Here is a 9,920-nt window from a genome sequence, read left to right on the forward strand (position 1 = left end):
ATACCTAGCACGTGCCCTGCAAACCTTGGGCAGATCATTTGTGGATAACGAAGGGGAGGTTTTTCTCAGCTAATTCAGGCAAGGCAGGTACCCACATTCAACATAGGTTTATGTTTGGGACAGTGACATTAAATAGTTCCCATAGTTATTCCTAGAAGTTAATTAGCTGTGACAGTGGGAAAGTGACAACCTCATGATTCTTGGATATTTATAACAAGGTTGTCACTTGCAAGGTTAGTCAGGTCACATAGGACAGGGGTTCTCAACATTTTTCTTTCTGAGCCCTCCTCCTCAACATGCTATAAAAACTCCATTGCCCATGTGTGCCACAACAACTGTTTTTTCTGCATATCCAGTGGCTTAAAAGCTGTATTAAATTGATAGTTATACAGTTACACACACACACACTAAAAAGAAAAGGATAATATAGGTACAACAATAAAAAACGGAATATTATGTACAAATATGAATATGCCCAAGCCCCATGCAAAACCAAAGCCTGAGTCCCTCCTCATAGGGCCCTGGGCAATTGCCTGGCTTGCTACCTCGCAACACTGGCCCTGCTGAAGTCAATAGATTTTAGGATATCATGCAGGAACATTAACTCACATTCTGGTTGAAAAAAAGAAACAGGAAAAAAAAAAAGCAATGTGTCCAAGTAGCACGAGGTGAAATGGTTTTTATTTTTTGTATGTTCTCTGGCTTATTTTGGCAGACCCCTTGAAACCGCAGACCCGCAGACAAAGGAGACAAGTGTGCGAGGTCAGATTTCTGGCAGGACTTAAAACTGAAATTCTGTGTCATTGTGCTTCGTTGTAACCCCTTAAACAGTAGGGCAGAGTAGCATGGTATGGTGCTTGGAATGATACACCAGCATGTAATCCACATCTGTGGGCAAACGTGGATGGAGCCTGTTATGGAACTGAGTAGGCACATATGCATTTTCTCCATCATACTCCCTTACAGCCTGATCCCATTGCTGAAATCCTTTGGGATTCTGGTGTTGACTTCAGTAGGAGCAGGGTCAGGCTTTTAGGGACAAAGTCACACCTCAGCTTTAGGAAGTTGGGAAGAGAGAAGGAATCCTGCTTTGGACCACTTTGTAGCCAGTGCTGCAGTCTCAGGGCTGCAGCATCTCATGGCACTGCTGTGCCTCCTTTCAATGGGAAGGGGTTAACTTATAGTTCTGTATATTTGGAGTTCACCACCACCCTGCACCTAAAATTCACACACACACACACACACACAAATCTCCAGGGCCTTGTGCTTTTCTGCTACTCGGTAACCCTTTGGTGATAAGAGTCATAAAATGCATTCTTCACAACTGATGCACAGAAGAGAAACAACAGAGTTAAAAGGTGTAAGTTAAAGTGAATCAAGAATAGGAAGTGCTGCAGACGGTATCCTAGAGACAGATTTCAGTTCCCCAGTACTTTTAATGTCAACAATTGCAAAAACAGGGATGAAAGAACTGGTGCAGGTAAAATAAACAATAAGCTGAACTACTCCCAATTGGTTATTAATCCCCCAAACCTCGTTAGAATATAGCATTTGTGCAGTCGTGATGTGCCCTATACTATGAACCTTAGAAGTAGCTGACTTTATAGAGCTGGCATTTATGGGTGGGATTTTTTTTTTCTGGGGGAAGGGAGCGGCACCAGATTTTCCTTAAATGGAGTCTTGAAAATTAAAGTTATGCTGATGATCGAGTCTGGTGCATTTTATTCGTGGCTTACCCTAAAACACCACATACGTCAATAGAGCCCTGGTCTCCAAAGAGGGGGTCGTGCAAGACGATGGATTGGGGGGCGCAGCAGGAGGAGCACCGCCAGAAGGGGGGGAAAAGGGGGCCGGCCCCGAGTCCTCCGGCCCATGGAGGAGCAGGGGCAGCCGCGCAGCCAGCGGCCGGAAAGAAGCGGCACATTCCCCTTCAAAGCCGGCTGGAGAGAAGCGGCGCTTTGAAGGGGAAAGCGCCGCTTCTCTCCGGCCGCTGGCTTGCGGCTGCCCCTGCTCCTCCTGAGTCCCCCGGCCTGCGCTCGCAGGCCGCATTCCGAACTGGGCTTTAAAGCTGCAGGCCAGGGCCCTGAAGTCCCTACAGCCCCTGCGTTCCCGGTGGCCCTGCCTGCCGGGGGGGGAAGGGGGAGGCAGCTCTCAGAATCGTGGCCATTGGGGTGGTGCTGCGCTGCGCAGAACCACCTGCACCCCCCCTGCACCAAACAGAAGCTGCCCCAGATAAGTGCTCGGCACTTATCTGCCCTGAGCACCCTCCCACACCGTAACTCCCTCCCAGACCCCGCACCCGAGTGCCCGCTGTATCACAAAGTGTTAAACCAAGTTTTTCAAAAATAATAAAGCATATTCAATCACATTGCTCTCACTAAAAATATTAATAATTTTTTTAGTGAGAGCAAAATGGGATTTTGTACCGTTAATAAATAAAATAAAATAAAAATTTTTAAAAATATTGTTTATTTCATTTTTATCTCATCATTTTTTAATTTCTATTTTGTGGATGTTTTATAATTTACATAAGATAGTAGTACATGTATATAATTTATACATAAATAAATATACATATATTGGGGGTGCGTGCTCAAAATTTTTTACTGACAGGGGTGTGAGATCAAAAAAGTTTGGAGACCACTGCAATAGAGAATCCACACTTTGATCATGTACAGCAGTGGTTCTCAAAGCCGGTTCGCTGCTTGTTCAGGGAAAGCCCCTGCCAGGCTGGGCAGGTTTGTTTACCTGTTGCGTCCGCAGGTTCGGCCGATCGCGGCTCCCACTGGCCACGGTTCACTGCTCCAGGCCAATGGGGGCTGCGGGAAGGGCGGCCAGCACATCCCTTGGCCCGCACCGCTTCCGCAGCCCCCATTAGCCTGGAGCGGTGAACCGTGGCCAGTGAGAGCCACGATCGGCCAAACCTGCAGACGCGGCTGGTAAACAAACCGGCCCAGCCTGGCAGGGGCTTTCCCTGCACAAGAGGTGGACTGGCTTTGAGAACCACTGATGTACAACATATTCTTCTCCCCTTGTGAAACAATGATGGAAAAGTTCTTCCAAGGAGACACCAGCTGTTTGTGTTAATAGATAATTAATAGAGAATTTAAATGGACTTGGGGGGCAGAGTAGGTGGCCTAGGAGATTTGAGAGAGTAGAGTTGGGAGACAGAGTTTCTGACCTATTGGATTAGAGCAGAGTTGGTGTCATATACAGATGCAGTTTAAATGTATGCACAGCCCAGTAAAACACAGTGCTCCCTGTTCATAAAGCCCCCCCCGCCCCCCGGGCTTAAAATTTAGAGAAGTGCAAAACCTTCAGTATGAAACCTGAACCACAGGGCACTTACCTGTTTCCAGGCTTCATCACAAACCTGAAGCTGAAGCCAAGACTGCTTTTAAGACCTTTAACATAACCTAAAGGGATCTGTGACACCGATAACCTTTGGAAATGAGCTGAGTTGTGCTATTGATTTTGGGGGTCCACTCGAATCTGAACCTCAACAAATTCAGAGTGTATGAATGCAGGCAAATACAAACAGAGGAAAAGGGAAATGAACGAATTCTTGAAAATCAAAACTATTCAAGTGTATTATCTCATTCAAAGCAGGAAGTCTAAATGGCAGATGGTCTCGTGGCTGAAGCACAGGGCTAGGAGTCATGAGATATGAATTATATTTCTGGCTCTGCCACAAACTTCTTGTGAGAGACAGAGCAAGTCATTTACAGCCAACATTTCAAAAAGGACCACTGATTTTGTGTGCCTAACACAGGACCTGATCTTCAGAGATGCTGTGGACCAGTAGCTCTCTTTACTTCAGCTGGGGATGTGAGTGAAGAGCAGTTCAGCAAATCAGGCTTTCATTGGCTCAGGCAGGACACAATATTAAAAACACACACAATCACAAAACAAATGGCAGTTCTGGAAACTATTGGTCAATAATATGTGAGTCTCAGTTTTCCCATCTGCAAAATAGGAATAATATGTACCTACCTTGCAGGGGTATTGAGAGACTTAAATTATTGATCTTTGTAAAACATTTTCTGACCACAGAGTTAAGGTCCTTTAAACATAGAAAGTATAGGGGTGCAGGTAGGAATGCCTATAGTTAAGGTTACACAATACCTCTCATTATAAGATCCTATTTTCAGTTGCTTACAACTTTATCAAACTTTAACCATTTGGCTAAAGTTTTCCATGCTGAATGTCTGCCTTGGCCGGATATATATGTATGAATTTCAGCCAAGACAGTTTGGTTATTTCTCAGAACAAGTTTAGGGGAAAATATATTGTTTTGTCCATGTTAAAAAAATTCTTACAGCCATTTCTTTGAGAACTTTGAAACAGGGACTGAAAATTTGGCAGGGGTGGGTGCCACTCTGGTATGAGGGGTGTACCTTTTGCCATCCACTTGAAAATCCATCCATATTTAACCAAAGTTATGACCTCTGAAAATCACAGATCACACATGCTCTATAGAGACTTGCTTGAGTTTGGAAGCTAAATTCTACAACAATTTTGTCTGTACTGAGCATCTTCCAGCCAAAGCTGCAGGGACTGAACAGGACTTTTCCTATAATTGCTCCTCCTTGCAGCCAGAAGCCACTTTGGCGCTGAGCACAGCAATTGAGAGCAGGGAGACTCTCCGTGTGCTCTCAATGCCCCTCACCCCCCAGTAGGGGTCAGGCAGGCAGGCAGGAGGAAACGGCCTGACTAAAATGCAGAAGAGTGAGCAGCCATGGCTGAGGGGTTGTGAGGAGACTAGAACAAGTAGCCAAGAAAGGGTGGGGAGGACGAGAGCATAGAATCATGGTGTGTGTGTGTGTAGCTCGGGGGAGAGTATGGGGAGGCATGGGGATACTGGAACTAGGACAAAGGACCAGCTGCAGAAGTGTTAGGGGTCAGGAATGGAAAGGAGGCTCTAGTAGTTACAGAGCATAATCCCCAGATGTGTCATTTCCCTCCAGTGGATGACCCACACAGAGAATGACAACTTTCTAGTGCTATCAGTACTCTGTCAGCTTGAGTGGCAGAGGTCTGTTCAGTAGATCTAAAGGTTTTAACCCTGCTAATGAACCATGTGGGAATAAATATAGTTCCACATGACGCAATTTCTGTTTTTTCAGCTTGTTTTTTAAAAACCTAGAAAATTGCTATATTAAAAGAACATTATGCTTGCGAAGTCAAGCGCTTAAACATTAGGAAATGCCAGAATTAAGGTTTCCTCTGCAACCTTTGTTTGACCCTCATGTGCTTATGCATTATAATAGTCTTTATCTTACACATTTCTGATTATTACATGCTCACATACTAAATTTATGCTGGCAAACTAGATGTTATTGTTATCCTACTGTATATATTTTCCTAAGGCTTTTATACAGAAACAGTGAAACACAGTTGTAGAAAAGTGCCATGTGAAAATGATTTTCCTATTTGGAAACTCTACAGTTCAACCCCTCTCCCACAGAAAACACACACAATCCTTTACATTTTTTCAAAAGGGACCCAGGCAAGAACAAAAATGTGTGATCTTTTGCAGACCCACAGAAATGATGTTCCATCTCCTTTACAGGTGGTGATAATTTTGTAACAGAGCTCTATGCAAGACAGCCAGAAATCATGAGATACATAAATGGGAGATCAATATACTCTGTCTTTCCACTTTCTTTCTTGTACTATGGATTAGATAATCTAAGTATTTGCTGCCCTCATGTGGCATTTCTTTCCTCTTGCCATCAATATTCACAATGCTGCTTAGTCATTTTAAAAGAAGAAACATCAATGTTTTTAGAAAGAAAATGGGAAGCTTGGAACCCTAGAATTCAATTTCCATTCAGGAAACGCATTTTTTTAATTAAACACTCAATTCTTTGGTAACCCTAACTTTGGACATTCTCCAAATTTGCCCCACTGCACTGTAGAAAAGAAGGACGCTCATTCTCTCACATAGATAAGCGCAATTATGTGGACTCCAAAAAATGAATATGCTGATTTATTCTTTTGTGGCTTTAAGTTTTGGGTGATTCAGACCAAATTAAGCAAGAGGGCCTGAGAATTAGCTCCTGCTCAAACAGTCCATTTTAATGGTGATGGAGAGGGAATGGCTGCTCTCAGACCTTTTTAGGGTGCCACACGGACAAAGGAGATCATGTTAAGTCATTAGCAATAGATAAAAAATGCCAGGGAGGATGAAGTGTCCCGTTACCTCAAAGATGTGTATAGCTGTACTTGCTGATTTAGGAGGTGATCCAGTTCCCATTGACTTCAATGGGAACTGGATCAGACCCTAACTGAGCTGACAATTAGCATGAAGTAGAATGTAATTGTAAAACCTACTAAAATGTCTATCTAAACATTAACCCCACAGAACTCATCAATCCTCTGCAGCAATTGAAACTAATACCTTAACTACAGCTTTTGTTCTACTATAGCTCTTGTTCTGAATACACAACAAACAATACCTGCTGCCTACAGATCACAAAGTTCTGTCATTAAAATTTGTTTGATTTATCCCACATAATTAACGTACCTTACAGTGAAGAACATGGAAACCACCATACTGGATGAACCCTAGAATTGTTTACATTACTTGTATTATGGTAATACTTGGAGGCCTCAGTAGGTGCCCTTTGTGTGGGGCACTGTATCAATATGAAATAAAAAGAGCCCCAAGGAGCCTATAATCTTGGTTATGATGAGATGCAACACATGGACAAAACCAAACAAATGTAGGGATGGGAGCAGAACAAAACAAGTGAGAAAAACAAGCTTTGTACAGTTCTCATCCTTGTTTAACAAGAATCATTCCCATATATCCTTCCATGTATCAATGTGAAATAATAGTCTTAGATCTCACTATGGATATATTTCTATGTCTCTCTAATATACATATCAGAATCTATAATCCTACCGTAGGAGACAAATATGATTTACTATAAGTAAGCCATATTGCAATATTGATCATTTTGCTCAGTCCTCAGAATATTCTAATTATATTGATTTAAATGTCCTGTATGTCTCGACTCCAAAATATTATCGTGTTATCTCAGCTGTTAAGGATTACATAAGTATCTCAATTTTTTTTCTGCACAAGTATTTTCCAAGCAATTATGATTGTTTCTCAAGCAAAATATCTCCACCTTTGTTATAACGGTACATATTTTTTTGTAAATGTGAAGTGCAACAGCCATGTGCCATTTGACAACCAATGGCTGAGAGTGAAAAAAATATATATTCAATAGCATGGTCAAACTATGCTAAATTTCCTGAGCTGAAAGCATGACAGATTCCATCTAGGGATGGCTTTTGTAAATAAGTCTTCTGCATTTTCATTGTGTATTGCTAGTGCTAAAGAAGTAAGCTACATCACAGTACAGCATAATCTGAAAAAACAAATTCATTAGCTAGAGGGAGGGAGTGGTTGCAAATATTTTTGTTCTGTTTTAGTTGCTTGCAGTTTTAACAGAGATGCTTTAGAAGCCGTACACTCAGTGAAAGAAAGATAAAAGTACTGAAGGGTGGCCGGTCAATACAAACACACAGAAATGTTAACAGAAACGTAACAAAAAAAATAATCTGAGTGACTCCAACAACCATCAAATTCCCATTTTATTTCTTGTATATACACATATTTTTGATTGTTTTTTTTATTCAAACATGGATCTACGTGGAATTATTTGCTAGTATTCGGTCACCATCAACTCTAATCACTAAACACTTGTGAAGGCTCGGAAGATGGAAAATGAAACACATTTTAAAAATGGCAAGGAGTAAATACATTCTTGAATAAACTAATGAGGGTATAAGCCACTGCAGATTGTGCCAATGGGTTTCTGTAATGGAGGCAATTCTTCTGCAGCTGCTAGTTTAGGTCCCATATGGGATTGGCTCTTCAAGTCCTTATTCTCCATTCCAATTTTGCTTGAAGCATTTCCTCAGAAACTTCTCAGCTAATCAGATCCTTTTGTATGACATCCATACAAAAGGTTTGGTTTTGGGTCTTTCAACCTTTCTCTGGCCCTCCATTCTAAGTCTACCACCTGTTTCCTATATATTCTTATCTTCTTTTCACATTCCCAAACCCTCAAAGCCTGGATTCTTTCAGCTTTTCTATAATTGATAGCACCTTCACGGTCCCCCAAGTCATTTGTTCTGAATATGTTCCATCCTTCTAACTCCAAGCATTCATCTTGACATTATATTTCCACTGGTATTCAAGAACTGCTACTGTCTCTTCCTTAGTACCCAGCATTTGAAGACATGCAAAAGATCGTTGCCTATCAAACTGAAAAGTTTCTCTTATAGCAGATCACTCCCCTCACTTCTCTTCCTTTAGCCCAGGCCTTTCCTGTTCTGCTTATAAGTTTGTTGTTGAGTTTACCTATACTATTGAACCTAGGTACTTGAACTTCTGTACCTTTGGTAGTGGCTGACCACCCAGATTTACAATCTCAATATCTGCTTGTGCAAGGTATCATAGAATCTGCATACCAGGTAGAAAAGGAGTACCCGTGGCACCTTAGAGACTAACAAATTTATTAGAGCATAAGCTTTCGTGAGCTACAGCTCACTTCATCGGATGCATCCGATGAAGTGAGCTGTAGCTCACGAAAGCTTATGCTCTAATAAATTTGTTAGTCTCTAAGGTGCCACGGGTACTCCTTTTCTTTTTGCGAATACAGACTAACAGGGCTGCTACTCTGAAACATACCAGGTACTCTGTTTTATTTCTGCTGACTTTCATGCCATTTCTTTCAGATACACACCTTCATCTCTCTAAATCTTCTTCCATTTCCTCTTTGCTCTTCCCCCATGAGCACTATAGTATCTGCAAAAAGTATGTACCAGAGTGCCACTCTCTGGATTTCTATAAGTGCATGGAAGGAAGTCCATCTGTGATGGAGATAACAGTCCTCTAGAAACTTGACTGAGATCCTCAATCACTTGCATGGTCAGATTTGACCTGGAAGTGAAAGGTCCTGTATCCAATTGTCAACTAAAGCCTTCTTCTTGACTAGCTCCTGGTGCTAGCCAAACTGGCCATCTATCAGTCCAGGCAGAGAAGCCAGATGAGGGTGTTCTAGGACTGTGGGGCCTTTTTCCCCAAGCATGAGCAGTCATGCATCCAGATAGAGTTTGGCTGATTCCCTGGATAATCTTCTCAGCACAGTGGATGTTGTCTGGGGTTCTCTGCTTGGTGTCCCATTCTGGTTCTCTTGTTTTATACCTATAACCTCACTCCTGTTCTTTTCTTATTTTTTCCTCCCCATAATTAGTTGCGTCCTGTTTTCTTTTGTCTTCTGACTTCTTCTGAGGTGGGAGAAGGCTGTTGTTGTTCTTCTCTTAACCCAGGAATCTAGTAGCCTAAGCCTTCTGGTCCCGCTAATTCCACTTGTTATATTGACTATAGCAACTTGCATGGAATTGGGAGGTAGGTACACAGGTTGCAGGATGGAAGAGTTTGAAGAAGGCACCAGGAAGCCAGTCTGTGTGCACATGGAGTCTTCTTATGTTATTACCCAGCACACAAAGCATGAAACAGTTACTATAAATGTAATCCTTGAAGTTTTCCATATTTCATTAAAAATTTTGAATATTTAATGTAACTGGCTGCAATTGTCATGGTGACTTGTGCTGTGAGCTATTACTAGATATTTGTGGCACATAAGACAGGAGTTTACGTGTTTGGAGGTATTAAGTACTTTTGTGTTCTTGATGGAGACTGTGCCTTGGGTTCCTGATGTAGCCTCTAATGCTTCTGCTAGAGATCTTAAACATGTTGTCTCCTTAGCCAAGGATGCATTGTCTGTACTACTTGTTATGAACATTTAGTTCTAATTTGTAGTTGAAATCTTCATTTAACTGTTTAACCATATGTATTTGTCCGATTATGGACAGTAGCATGGTCCCCTGGGTAGGGC

Source organism: Dermochelys coriacea, chromosome 1 (assembly GCF_009764565.3).
Source record: "Dermochelys coriacea isolate rDerCor1 chromosome 1, rDerCor1.pri.v4, whole genome shotgun sequence".
In the NCBI taxonomy this organism is placed as follows: domain Eukaryota; kingdom Metazoa; phylum Chordata; order Testudines; family Dermochelyidae; genus Dermochelys; species Dermochelys coriacea.